This window comes from Pseudorca crassidens, chromosome 11, assembly GCF_039906515.1.
Source record: "Pseudorca crassidens isolate mPseCra1 chromosome 11, mPseCra1.hap1, whole genome shotgun sequence".
Taxonomy (NCBI): Eukaryota; Metazoa; Chordata; class Mammalia; order Artiodactyla; family Delphinidae; genus Pseudorca; species Pseudorca crassidens.
The window spans coordinates 83,364,235-83,378,724 of NC_090306.1; the positions used below are offsets into that span (position 1 = coordinate 83,364,235).

Here is a 14,490-nt window from a genome sequence, read left to right on the forward strand (position 1 = left end):
GGCTACACACAACCCAGTATGAACTTATTGATAAAACAGACCTGGTCCCTGCCCTCAAGGAGTTTATTGTCTACAGGGGGAAGCAATTCTCAGTAACTGAGTAATTACTATTATGATAAGTCCTGCAGCCACCAGCAGGGTACAGCTCTAATCCGGATGTCCCTTAAGATGTAAGTTAAAGCAGTCAGATCCCATTCCATATCCAGTGATTAAGTCCAGAGCCCTCTTCAAGATGCCTGCAAAATTCCCAAGGAGCGGAAGATGGGGGAATGAGGTACATTTTCCTACCCCTGCTGAATTCTCTCTCATTTCCTGCCTCTGCTGAATTCTTGTTCTCTGCTCTGTGCCTGGAGGTCAGTCCTTCATCTCCCTGATTCCCCACTCAAGCAACAAGGGAACAAAGCCTGTGATGTGTAGCAAAACTTTCGCTGAAGTTTTCTAGGTCACTGCCAAAGAGTTACATTCCTGCATGCCACAGCAAGTAACTTAAAACTACATATTAGTCATCTCATCTTATAAGTCCCTTTGGCCACCATGACACAGGGGATTTCACACTGGGCTCCCTACTCCAGTTAGCACCCAGTCGTTTACCATCTTGCTGCTGCTGTGAGTATGCACGCACACACACACACACACGCACACGCACACACACACACGCACACACAATTATCCAAGTAATTCCAAATTCTTTCACTTTGTTATACACAGAAATTCAGTTCTCTCCAACCCTTATATCCAAACTCAGCTCTAGACCCAAACTTTAGTTACTCAGAGGAGCAAAAGAGTTGGCTGTATGTTAAAAGCAAAAAGAACCACAAATTTATAGTCTTTTCTCTAATAAGAACTAGCCTCCTTTATTAAGTGACAAAAAGAATTATGCCAACACTGAGAGATATAAAAATTGTCCGTTTCTGTGTAATGAGATTAGACCAAATACTCTCTAAGACCCACTAGACTATAAGTTCCAAAAGAACATGGACAGTGTCTGTCTTATTCTCTTCTGTATGTAGTATCTAGTGATCTCAACAAATGTTTTGAATAATTTACTAATATCCTGTTCAGTACTAACATTCTGTAATTCTTTAAGATCTGCAATTCTTTTATCTATTTTTATTTTTTAATCATACTTGTCTCACATATGGAAGAAGTGTAGAACAAAAGCTTTAGCCAAAAGAATTAAAGCATTAAATCTATATACTTATTATTATATCAGTTAGGATTACTTCGGCTATGAATAACTGAAAAACCAACTCAAAGTGGCTTAAATGATAAAGAAATTATTATTTCACAGAATAAAAAGTTCAAGGATGAGGTCGTCCCAGGGCTAATCAATTTTCCAACTTGGCAACATTATCGATATCCAGGTTCTTTACAACTTTCTACTCTGCCATCCTCAGTGAGGTCCTTCAGAACATCTTCTCATAACTGCAGAATAGCTGAAGCCACATGAAACATCACACTCCACACAACAAAGCCCTTCTCTGGGCCCTTCATCAGGAACAAAGGTAACCTTCCCAGAAGCCACTCCATAGACTTTAGCTCACATTTCACTAGCCAAAACAACATTACCTGCTCAGTCCTAAACCAATGCAAGGGAAATGGAATAGCCACTACTGCCTAAGACTAACCTGGATTCAGCTCTTGGAGTTGGGACACCAGAGTCCCAAAAGAACCCAAAGTCCCTGAAGAACATGGTCACTCCTTGCCTGAACATAAGTGGAGTTCTCTTAGCAAGGATAAAGGAAGGAGTGTCTACTGGGTAGTCAACCAACAGTATATGCCATATATACTATCATTTAAAAAATGTCATTCTGAATGCAATGAGAATAATTTTGACTGGGAAACTAATTCCAAATGAAAGGAATGTTTTGAAGATTGGGTCACTGATTAACCCAAAATTGTCAATATTGATGTATTAATCTCTTTTTCCACAAACCTTTCATTGTATTTTGTGTCCAAAGTTATTGGGAGTATTAGAGATAAAAATTGTCCATGTCTTCCTTACCTGGATTATTTAGGATTCCTATTTTAATTGGAACTTTTCAGAAGGATGTTCTGATGCCATTCCTGATGCCATGACACTGAAACAAACAGAAACCACATGCAATAGGTTACACCAAACTCTAGGAAGCTGTTATTTATTTCAAATACAATACAACCCACCCTCTTAGAAATATTCATTATCTTGCAGAAATTTCTCTCCTGGATACCAAGCTAGAACACACAAGAGCTAGTCATTAATGCTAGGGACCACAGCAAACTGTGAGAGACACTGAGGCTGGAAATGCAAAGTGTCAGGCCATGTAGTAGAGATCCACAAAGACAGAACACCCTTTTCATCTCCACTGCCCTCGATAAATTAAAGACTCTTCTAGATGCAAGTGACAAAAATCTGACCTAAACTATCTTAAACAAAACAGAACTTTTATTGACTTATCAGAACACTCTCTGTGAATCTCCATAGAAAGGAAACTTCTTTCCATTTTAAATTTTTGTATCATCTTCTTTTAGGATTTTTTTTTGGAAGAGCAGAAAGTTTAAAGGCTTCCTACTTGCTTGCCAAATAGCACAGCATGATAAATCTTACAGCACCCAAATTACAATCAGCAGCATCTCTGTAGTTCACACCTGCCTGTGGAATTCCCTTTACAATAAATCAGGTGTATTGAAAAGGCCTTTGTGATGCAGAAGGGAACAAAAGTCACCTGTGTTTTTCAGTTTACTCTAATTTGTACACAAGATATAATTTGCTACACTGCAGGTCTCTTGCTCAAAGAGATTCAAAACAACAAAAGCAAAAATAATCACTACTATTCTGAGTGTGAGATAAGTGATAGGAAAACTAGCTGTGATCAGCTGGGAATTACATTAAATCTAAACCATATGCAGGAGCAAAGAGCTTTAGTAGGGGAAAAGACCTAAAAAATGTAACCATTGTAATCTTTTATTTCATAGATGAAGAAATGAAGTCAGTGGCCTTGTAGTTAACATGGCCAGTTGGATACATAAGGTGATTTTCATTCCCTCCTCAATCCCAACTAGACTATCAGTAAAGGAATACAAAAAGTGTAAACCCAACTGGGCAAAAGAGAACAGGAGAGGAAATACATAGTGGACAGGAGACCACAGGGTAGTGGATAAGTGGTGGTCATCAACTTAGCAGCCAGAGAAATCTGGAAACTAAGTGGCAAGAAAACCTACTTGTGCCTCTAAACCGCAGAAAGCCCTGGGAATTGGTGATACCAGGTACCTCTGAAGGGTTGAAGGATGGAAATGAAGATCCAGAGGATTGGATGAAAGTCAGGATAAGGAGCCAATAAATCTCTTAGGTCACCTTCCCAAATCTACTTAGCCAAGAGATGGTTTATCCTCCACTTTGGCAGAAGGTGGGAGGGTTTCCACTCTAGAAACACTGAACGGGAGAAACTCCATGCTAATGCAACAGAGGGAGGGATGGGGCGCAATGGGGGAATTATACTGAATTAATAATGATGACAGTGATGATAGTTAAAATAGATGTAACTATTTAATGAACACTCATGATGTTTAAAACACCACAAGCAGGTTATAGGCCTTGATTCACTTAATCCTAAAAACTACAGGTATACTCCACTTTTCAAAAGTTTGCTTTACACCACTCCACTTATGAAAGGCCTACCTTAGTATCGGTTTTTGCTAACTGAGAGAAATCAAAGAGGATTTTCACTTTTACAAAAAAAAAAAAAAGATGAAAAGTGAAAATAGCATTCAACTGCCTCAAACCACTTGCAGTGAACCACTGCAGAGGCAGCTGGCAACCCAAGCAGTGAGAGCGGCCCCACCAAGCTCCTTCCCCAGGAACCACACTCAGCATCTCAGCATCAAGCCACCACAGCTTTGAACTGTGTCTGTGAGCATCTGTGCTTTACCTCGGTTTATTTTGCGCCCTTTAAGCAAAATGTTTCCTACGGTAATTGCTTCTTCTCTTTATGCCATTTCAGCTTATGGAAGCCTTCATAGGAATGCTCTGATTTCAGATAGCAGGGGAAACCTGTACCCTATAAAGTAGGTATTACTAGTGCCCTCATTTTACAGATGATGGAACAGGTCAAACAAGTGCAAGGAAGTCACAAGTAACAAAGCAGAACTTTGAAACCAGACAGTCTGATTTCAGCAACCGATTATTAACCACTGTATAGGGGATCATCATCCCCTAGTCATGGTTTCCAGAAAGCCCTCATTCAGATGTACAGCTGCAACAGTAAATTGGAGTATTCATCTTTAGAGCAGTTGAAGAACCACAGAGAAAAGACCTACACGTCCTGCCTGATCCAAGTCACCAGCCAACCTGGTCCACCAAGCACCCAAAGCCTTATTCAACTCCTTAGAACATTACAATTGCATATGAACAGAGAGCCTAGGACACCATATATTTGAGGAAAGTCTCTAAGGTGAAAAAGAGGAACCAAAACAAATTGGAAAAATGGAATTCAGAAAAATCAAAAAGAAACTAAAATATCTTCAGAGAAATAAGAAAAAATACTGCATCCAAGAAACAAGTGCAGAATGCTATTTTTTTAAAAAAAAGAATCTTTTATTTTTTTTAATTTAAAATCTTAAATAGAAAAATCAGAAGTTAAAGTTGAAATTAGAAAATACATAAGAAAAACTAAGAAAACTATATAATCAATCTAGGATTCCAATATCTTATTAATAGGAGTTTTACAAAGGAAAGGGGAAAAAAAAGAGAAAACGGAGGAGAGAAAAATTACCAAAGAAATGATACAAGAAAATTTCTCAGAACTGAAAAAAATGAAAGGGCCTATTGAGTGTCCAACACAATGAACAACAAAAACAACTCCAAAGTACATTATTAATTTCAGAATATCAGGGATAAAGAGACAATCCAAAAAACTTCAGAGAGGACAAAGAAAACATGTACAAAGAATGAGAAATCAGAACATTAGATCTCTCAAAAGGAACTCTAGAAGTTAGTAGACTGGGGAGAAACATCTTCATAATTCTGAAGGAAAATGATTTCTAAAACAGCTTTGGCTAATTCTCCAACCTTTCCTGCTCTTCCCTACCCTATCCAATCTAACTTGCAACCAGTTTCAAATCCAGAAGAAATTAAGTTCCCGGGGGCCCATGGACTAACGTGCACTGGATTTGGTTGGTTTGGTGGCAGTAGCTAATACTGTAATCCCACCACTGCTGCTGTCACCATTCCAAGGAATCCAACATCGATTTATATCATTTGTTGCAGACCCAGACTATTCCAACTTTATGATACGTTTCCAAAATCTGATCTTTTGAAACTGGCAAATTAACTTCTATATTTGTTTTCTATTGGCTGCTGTAACCAATTACCACTAATTCAGTGATACATAACAACACAAGTTTGTTATTTCACAGTTCTGTAGGTCAGAAGTCTGGGTAGACGAGACATGGTTTCTCAGCTACTGGTCTCACAGGCTGAAATCAAGGTATAGTCCAACCTGAGCTCTGATCTGGAGGCTCTGGGGAAGAATCTGCTTCCAGATGCATTCCCATTGTTGGTGGAATTCAGTTCCTTGTGGAGGTAGGGCCAGAGTTTTTCTTGCAGACTGTCAGCAAGAAACTTCTCTCAGTTCCTAGAGGTCTCCATTCTCTGCACATAGCCCTCTACATCACAGGGCCAGCAACAGCACACCAAGTCCTTCTCACACTTGGAATCTCATTGACTTCTCTTGCTGCATCTCTTCTGCCTCCAGTCAGAGAAAGCTCTCTGCTTTTAAGGGCTCTTGTGATTAGATTGGGCCCATCCAGATAGTCCAGGATGATCTACTATTTTAAGGTCCGTAACCTTAAATACACCTGCCAAATCCCTTTTGCCATGTTACGTGACGTATTCATAAGTTCCAGCATTGGAACGTGGATCTTGGGGGAACCATTCTGCCTACCAAAATTTCTAAAGGAAATAAACTCAGTTTATTACAGCAATAGATAAATCTGTTTTGTCCCTGACCCCTCACTGGAATAGGAACATTTGTACTTTCATATGCATCTGATAAGACCAGCAATTAACTAATACCACAAAATTTGAGTGCCTACTATGTGAAAACACTGTGGTAGGCCTTGGGAATTCAAAAGTAATTAAAACACAGAGTCCATTCTCAAGATGTTCACAATCCAGTATACGAGACAGAAAAATAATCATAAATACATATGGAAAATTCAGTGTCAGATAAACTCAAGAATCTTTAAAAGCATAATAATGGGGCATCAACCCAGCCTTAGAGATGGGGGAACTTTATCAGAGATGACCCACCTGTCACCTGATGAGACTCAGATCAGAAACCAAGCCATCCAGATCCAGTTAGAAAGTCCAGTACTTATTTCACTGCAGTGCATCACCTCTACTTTGCAAGTTTTCTGTTCAATTTACTTAGCTCTTTGCCTCATTTTTATAATGCATGTGATATAATTATGGATTTATGAAACACCCAAAAGACACCAATTGAGTTTTACTTTTTGCCTTTGAGCTTACTGCACAAAATAGGAGCAAAATTATACCCATACTCAGACATTATTGCTTTGTTGATTTTCGTGTTTCCCAAAATGGATAATATTTTGTTGTTCTACCACAGTCATTAAAAGAAATAGAAGATCTGATCTGTAGAAACATTGTGATTGTCACAGGGAAGCTTCCTGGAGGACATGCAGGCTATTGATATTCTCTCCTCAAGCTGGAAAACGGTCTCTGGAGATCCATGAGAAACACAGAATCACAACAAAGACTGGAAAACAAATTGATGAAATCAGAGATGGCTGCAGACCTGTAAATACCTTTTCACGCTGTTGCCATTTCAGTTTGAACTCTACTTTAGTTTTGCAAATTGATGGAAAAAAATCTAGTTTTATTTCAGTGTGTTTAACTTTTCAGTTAAAGACCAAAGAGTAGGTTTCTACACTCAAAATGGTTCCTTTTGATAGCTTTGTTAAAAATCACAAAGCTCCTTCCCCACAAAAGAGGCCCATTCATTACATTGCAATGTTAGAAGCAAACTCAAAGGAGAATGTGTGACTTTCTTTGAAAGAAGGTTTTAATATTTTCATAAAGATCCTCTCTTCGGCTCCTCAAGCATTTGCCTTTCATTTTGTTTTATTGAATTAGGCTGCAAAGCACTCGAGCATGAAGCTCTTTGTCATTTCTAACCAGGCTTACATTGATTCCACATATCCATATGCCTCGTCTTGGTACATTAATCTATACATCTATTCCACTGAAAAGAAGAACTCTCTAATTTATTATGTAAAAGGATAAGCCACCTCCATAGCCCATTTGCATGCAGGTATGCTTAGAAGTAGATCTGTTTCCTCAGACTTAGAGCTGACTCCTTTAGTGGCATTAAACCAAGGGAAAAATGAAATTATACTATGATTTTTATGGTGGATTATACTACAACCATGACAAAAGCAGGACAAAAATCTTGGCTTTTATTTCTTTAAATATAAGCAAATTTTAACACAAAGAACTCTAAACCAGTATAAACAAAACTCTGCACACACACCCCTTCAAAAATGCAAATCACACTGTTAATTCACCATCTGCAACTCATTTGGGTCAGATTGCCCTTAGCCCAAGCAAAGGATTTCCTGGGGTGGTAAAGTGCATTATGGAAGTGACCCCCCAAAATGTATTTTCCTCCTAAATATTACTCTTCCAAATATTAATAAGGGAAATGTATAAAATAAGCAATAAAACAATCAAGGATTTCAGAGTCGGAAGACCTTAGTTATTGTTTATAACACATTATCAGCTTAACCTTTCTCCAGTGTTCTTGCATTTGAAGCAAGATAATTAATGAATATTTTCTGAAGGCCATCTCCTTAGTCACAGAGAGTTTTTAGGTACATTTTAAGCTTCTCTTTCACCTTATTCTGATTCAGAGGCATCTTTTCTAAGAAGAATGGGTACCTGGTCTGTCCGTTCTGCAAATATCTATTCAGTGTCTCTTCTGGGTGCTGGCATATAGTAACAAGCCAGTCAGATTAGTTCCCTGCTGTTGTGGAAGACAAACAGCAAACATGTGAATATATTAGAAAACTTCCAAAGCTGTGAAGGCTTTGAAGAAAATTCAATACGACAATGTGAAGACACTGACTGATGGAGCAACATCAGATGTGGGTATCAGCAAGGACCAGAGCTGAGATCTAAATGACAAGAGTCAATCACATGGAGTTCAGGAAAAAGTAGTCCAGCAAGTGCAAAGGCCTGAGCTGGAAATGAGACCTGAGGCTGGTTCACGCCAGCTGGAACAGGAAGATAATCCATCCTCCACTCACTGAGCCTCTGTTCAGTAGGGCCTAGGAATACAGAGGTGAAAACTTTCATTTCTGTTCTCAAAAAGCTCAGTCTAGTGGAAATGACAGATAAACGATTAGAACATAATACAATAAATGCTATGATAGCAGTATTCACATGGGGTACGGGACAGGAGAGGACAGATCAGGTAGGGTTGTGGAACCAGTCATAAATTAGGTGCCAGCCAACATGGGTTTTCATACTGGATCAACCATTAATTAGCATGAACCTTGGCAGGTGAAAGTCATATTTTCATGCACCCAGTAAATCAGTCAACAAATACTGAGTGAGTATAATATTGCAGGACTATATTAGGTGTAGGGGATCTACATTAGTTAGGGTGCTTTTGGTTGCTAGGAATAGAAAGTCAACTCAAAAATCTAAAAATGGCTTAAACAAAAGAGGAGCTTTCTTGATTTGCCTAACGGACAAGTCCAGGAGTTTGACTTCAAGTACAGTCTAGTCCAAACTCTCAAACAATAAAGCTAAGTCCATCCAACCTCAGAAGTACAAAACTGTAGGCCTTCAGTTATAGATAACTTACTTATATTTTGCACATAATTAAAATTTTCCTGTTCTTTGCAATGGCATTCTGTCTCTCAGTTTGATTTCTTTAATTAGCCCCACATCTTAAAAGGGCTGCGTTCAACATTTGGTATTTGATGATCCCATGGGTCTTTGTTGCTGACAACAATGCTGCCATCTCTATGTCTGGTTTATAGTCAAATGCATATGTGTCCCTAATTGCTTTTCTTTTTAATGGAAATTTGATGAGGAAAGTTCTCAGATTTTCTATAACATTCATCATAAAATAACTCCCTGTCCCAGAATTGTGCTCAAAACCTTAAGTCATTTTGGCTGGAGTATGAGTTTTGTCCACACCTATATTTGTTGAATATAAAAATCAATAATACCACCACTCTGTACATTTATCTAATGTAATAATCAATACCAATACCTTTCCTGATATTTACTTAATATAATAATCAATAACAATACAGTTTGTTTATTTGATGCCATTGATCAAGGAAGAACACCAAATCTATGTGCTTTACCCACCCTATGTACATTCAGACCGGGCCATCCACTGCTAACATCTCCCTTCTGCTTCCCACTCTCCAGACTAAAGAGAGAGCATCCTTCAGCTCCTTGTTATGGAAGGCAATGGTCAGTAAATTGTCATATTTTTGTGAGGCAGCCAGCATTGATGGATCCTCTCTCTACATTATTGTAGGTATTGTGAAGGAAACAGAGAAATAGTAAATGATTTACCCCTATATATGTTAGTGTAATACTAGCTGCTGCAACAGATCCCAAAAGCCCCAAGATCCTAGTGCTTAATGCATGATAAATTGGTAAGTTGGTTGCTTACCCTATAACAGCATACTGTGGTTATTTCTGGTTGATCAAATATTTCCATATAGTACTTCAGAGACCTAGGCCTCTTCCATATTACCTTCTCCTAGAATCCTACAATCCTCTGCATTCAGACAGCATACATGAAAAGAGCATGGAAGACCATGTCATGTGTACAGTGTTTGAATAAGTCATACCTGGAAGTAGTACTCATCACTTCTGCCTATATTCCTTTGGCTAGAACTCAGTCCACATCTAACTACATGGCATGCTGAGAATATGGTCTAGCTATATGCCCAAGAAGAAGGGAATGGACTTGTTAAATAGCCAATCTCTGCCACCATCCCATCCTTGAGTTGCCTATAATTCAAAGAGGAAGACAAGATGAGACAAACGAAGTATTATACACATGATGAAAAGGATTAGACTGGATTAGTCAGGCTTTCTAAGGAGAAACTTTAAAAATGGGTAGAATTGGGGGGGCTTCCCTGGTGGCGCAGTGGTTGAGAGTCCGCCTGCTGATGCAGGGGACACGGGTTCGTGCCCCAGTCCGGGAAGATCCCACGTGCCGCGGAGCGGCTGGGCCTGTGAGCCATGGCCGCTGGGCCTGCGGGTCCGGAGCCTGTGCTCCACGACGGGAGAGGACACGGCAGTCCTGGCCCACGTACCGCAAAAAAAAAAAAAGGTAGAATTGGGGGATAAACATGAAGAACCATCCCAAGAAGTAAAACAATACAGTATAGGCAAAAGCAGAGATAGATATAGGCATGCATTGGGCGGAGGAATATAAATGGCTCATCTGACAATTGTACAGAATCCATGCCAGAAAGTAGAAAACAACATACCTGGCTAAGGAGACTAGTATGAAAATACCTTGACTAGGACCACTGATTCTGCCACCTTGAACACATGTTTGCAGTGCATGAGGATTCCTCTGATCCAGCCCAAAGAGCCCATCTATTGCCATCTATTTCTAAGTAATCTCTAAATCTCAGCTGACTTTTCAAGTTTGAGTGGAAAATGTTGACATTACCTACAGGGTATCTCTCACTAATTTTGAGTTTCTCAAAGAACAAAGAAAAAACAAATAGCAAATTCTAAGAGACCATGAATAACTTAAGTAACCATTTCACTTGTGGATTAAACTGCAAGTCTTTGTAACACAACAAAACTAAGACGGCACTGAGGATCAGACGCTCCAGTTGAGGACACATAGGAGTAGATAATTAAATTCTTAACCATGGACATGGAGTTACAGCAAAATTAAAGTAGAAATTAAACACCAGTATTTCTCTCTTTGGATTAACCCCCAAATAACCATAGAATCAGGGGGACCACAGCTCTAATCAAATACTCCCTACAGAAGAGGACATTTCTAAAGGTTAATTCACATGGGATCCCAATAGAAGTCCTTATGGGTAAGTATTTCTAAACCTTTTAGGGAGGACTCTCTAGTTGGCAACCTGTTCTGATACTTGCTCCAGTGTTTCAATATGCTCCAACACTCCCCTTGCTAAATTGAGAACTACATCTTCAACTCCAACATGTTTTGTACTCCATGATATAGCACACAAATCAGGACTGTCCTGTCCCCTTGTGGAAATTTTAGGGCAGTGGTTATTTACCTTAAAGGAATTTTGAATTCTGAAAATCCAAAGGAAGCTATGGCTCTTGTCCGCAACCCCCCAGAAAAATTCACATAAGCATAGAAGGCATTTCAATTTTATGTGAGGGAAGCATTCCAGAGAACCTCTTATAATTCAAAATCCCCATTTTTCAGCAACAATTTCCCATGGGATCACCATAGACTCCTATGGGGCAGCACAGCATATTAATAAAGACTGTCTGCTTCCTGTACCAACTCAGATTTCCCCCATTTTACAGATGAGAAAAATGACACATGGAGACATCAGGCAACTTATCATTTTCCACCTCCAGGAAGTGACAGAGCAGGAGGAAGTGACCAAGCAGTCTACTTCCAAAGACCTTGCTCATACGTATAACCATAGTGAGATACTGTCCCCACTCCCCTGTTCTAATAATACATGCCTTTTATTTAACTTAAAAAAGATAGAAACTAGTACTCCATCTCCCTCCCATGCCCTTTGATCAGGTTAGCAATGAGGTATACCTTCACACATCCTTAGGAAGAATTCCTTACTTTCAAAAACTTAGGCAGATGTGGTACCAAACGCTGTGCCTCCTCTCTCCTAAGCTCAAGCCAGGCCACTTGGTTTCTGCTAATACTAATTACTGAACCATGCATAATGGAGTCCCCATATTTCTTCATTTTTAATCTCTCTGACTTTCAGGCCATACATCAAGAGAAAGTCCTCCTGGACCTAGTATCGTGTTACATTCTCCAGACACCATCACAAGAACAGTGGTATTCGCCTCTTAATTTGCTACAGCTCTGGAGTCCCTAAAGTTTGCAGTTAGACACACCACTGGTCAGGGAAAGACTATAATCAAAGCTCTCTCAGTCCAAGTTAATAAAAAATCTTCTTTAGTTTTCAATTTAAATCTCCTCGTCTTGGTTTTTTCTGAGGCTAAAACTCAGGGTCATATCTAACTAAATGGGGAGACAAATATTTTAATTGATTTACTTATTTTCTGTAATCTTAAGCAATCTAACGCCTCACACTTGATTAAGTCAACTGTGTTACAATTCACAATAAACTCAAACATTATTTAACACTTTTTAAATTTAATCCACATGCATATGTTTTCAATGTTGTTTATGAAGCATTCCCTCCTACCACCTCTCCAGAGAGGCACTGTGGCTGATAGGTGCCTTTATATAATTCCAGACTGAATATATAGCTTTAACCACAAGTGGAGGCTTAAGATTATTTTCACTCCCCCATTATCTCTGGCAGCACTTCTCGATCTACTTCAAATAAACACATATTATAAGTAAAAACACTATTTATTTCAACATAAAGACCATGTAGAATTTCTACACTCAAGCTATTCCAAATAAACATGAATATCTAGTAAAAATATTGTGTTTGTTATACAAGTTGCAAATGCAACTATAATATATTGATAGATTCCTTAACAAGCTCTATCACCTTCCAGATAGCAATTTCGCATTCCCATTGGTGTCAAAGAATGCCAAAGCAACTCTATGGCTTAATTCCATATTTTTCCTACCTAAAGTATTGAGTGTGGGATCTGAATTTATACATTATTTAAGTGGTGTAAAAATTTGTAGCCAGGAATTTGACATACAAACTACTCTAGAATCACCAAAAAATATAGACCCCTAGCAAAGACTGGATAAAAGAACCCCATATAGGTGCCTCCTCAACTCAAAGCTCAAACAAGACTCCCCCCGTACGTAACTCCAACTGAAGATGAGCTCATAACACAAAATTGTGAAACACATGGAAACTCACAGTCCTAAGAGAGAAAGCAAACACAATAAATGGGGGGACTTACAGCGGGAAGAACTCAGGTAATGGAGCAATCTAAAATGAAGTCTTTAAAATAAGTATGTTAGTAATGTTCTGTAAGGTAAAGGAAGGAAAAATATTAACAAGACAAAACGAAAATGCTATTAAAAAAGAACAGGCAGACTTGAGAAAGGAAAAAAATTTTTCTAGAAATTTTTCTAGAAAACCATAGTCTACGGCCATACCACCCTGAACACGCCCAATCTCATCTAGAAATGAAAACCATAGTCATTGAAATAATCAATTGATGGCTTAAACAAAAGACTAGACATAACTGAAAACGAAATTAGTGAGCTGGAAGGTAAAGAACTAAGGCAATCACTGGGAACATGAAAAAAATTTAACAAATACAAAGGATAGAATAAGAAGTTTTAGTACACATATTATAGGGGTTTCAGGAAGAAGGAAAAGGTAATGAGAAAGAAGCAATACTCAAAGAGATAGTAGTGAAGATGTTTCCAGAAATGAATAAAGGCATGAGTCATTAGATTTTAAAGAACATAGTGAGTTCGTGGCAGAATTTTTTTTTTTTGGCCGTGCCATGCAGCTTCTGGGATTTTAGTTCCCTGACCAGGGACTGAACCCAGGCCCTTGGCAGTGAGAATGTGGAGTCCTAACCACTGGACCACCAGGGAATTCTCTTGGCAGAATTTTTTTTAAATCACAAATCATACTGAAACTTTAGAAAATCTGAAATAGAGACAGTAAAGCTACCTGGAAGAAATGACTGTTTACCTGTAAATAAACAACAATCAGACTGACAACAAGCTTGTCATCTGCAAAAACAGGTTCCAGAAAACAAAGGAAAAACATATTCAGTGTTCTGAGTAAAATAACTGTCAACCTTGAATTCTCTGCCCAGTGAAACTAACACTCAAAAGAGTGAGAGTAAAATAAAGACACTTTTAGACATAACAAAGAATAAAGGAATTTGCTACTTGTAGACCACCCTGCCCCCCACTGAAAGAATCACTAAAAACTAAACTGGAGCAAAAAGCAAAAAAGCAAAGATGGAGTGGAATATAAGAAACAATGGTTTAAAACAAGAACTTGGTTTTCATTTGCAAATCTAAATAGACTCTATAACATAATAATAATCATAGTAACTAATATTGAGGGGTTGTCTAAAAACACAGTGGAGCTAAAAATGTGAGAATAACAATAACATGGAAAATAGGATGGGTTCAGAGGAAAATTGACACGTCCTAAGGTTCTTGCCTTTTTCAGGAAAATGAAGGGGAAAAATAAACCAAATAGCACAAGGGAGAAAAGGTTATGCCATAGTTGTGTTTGGGTTATGAGTGGGAGAAAGGGTGTTAAGATTTCTTTTTCCTAAAGATTCTGACAATA

The 14,490-nt window shown here is 38.5% G+C and overlaps 1 long non-coding RNA gene across 3 annotated transcripts in view; it reads right to left on the bottom strand.

Annotated features, from left to right (window-relative positions):
* The window catches only part of LOC137202994 (uncharacterized), a 615,935-nt gene that overhangs the window by 408,553 nt on the left and 192,892 nt on the right, over nt 1–14,490 (bottom strand). For all 3 annotated transcript variants that reach the window (XR_010932836.1, XR_010932835.1, XR_010932834.1), the window contains exon 3: nt 2,006–2,081. This is a non-coding gene — a long non-coding RNA (uncharacterized lncRNA). The remainder of the gene's footprint in view (nt 1–2,005; nt 2,082–14,490) is intronic.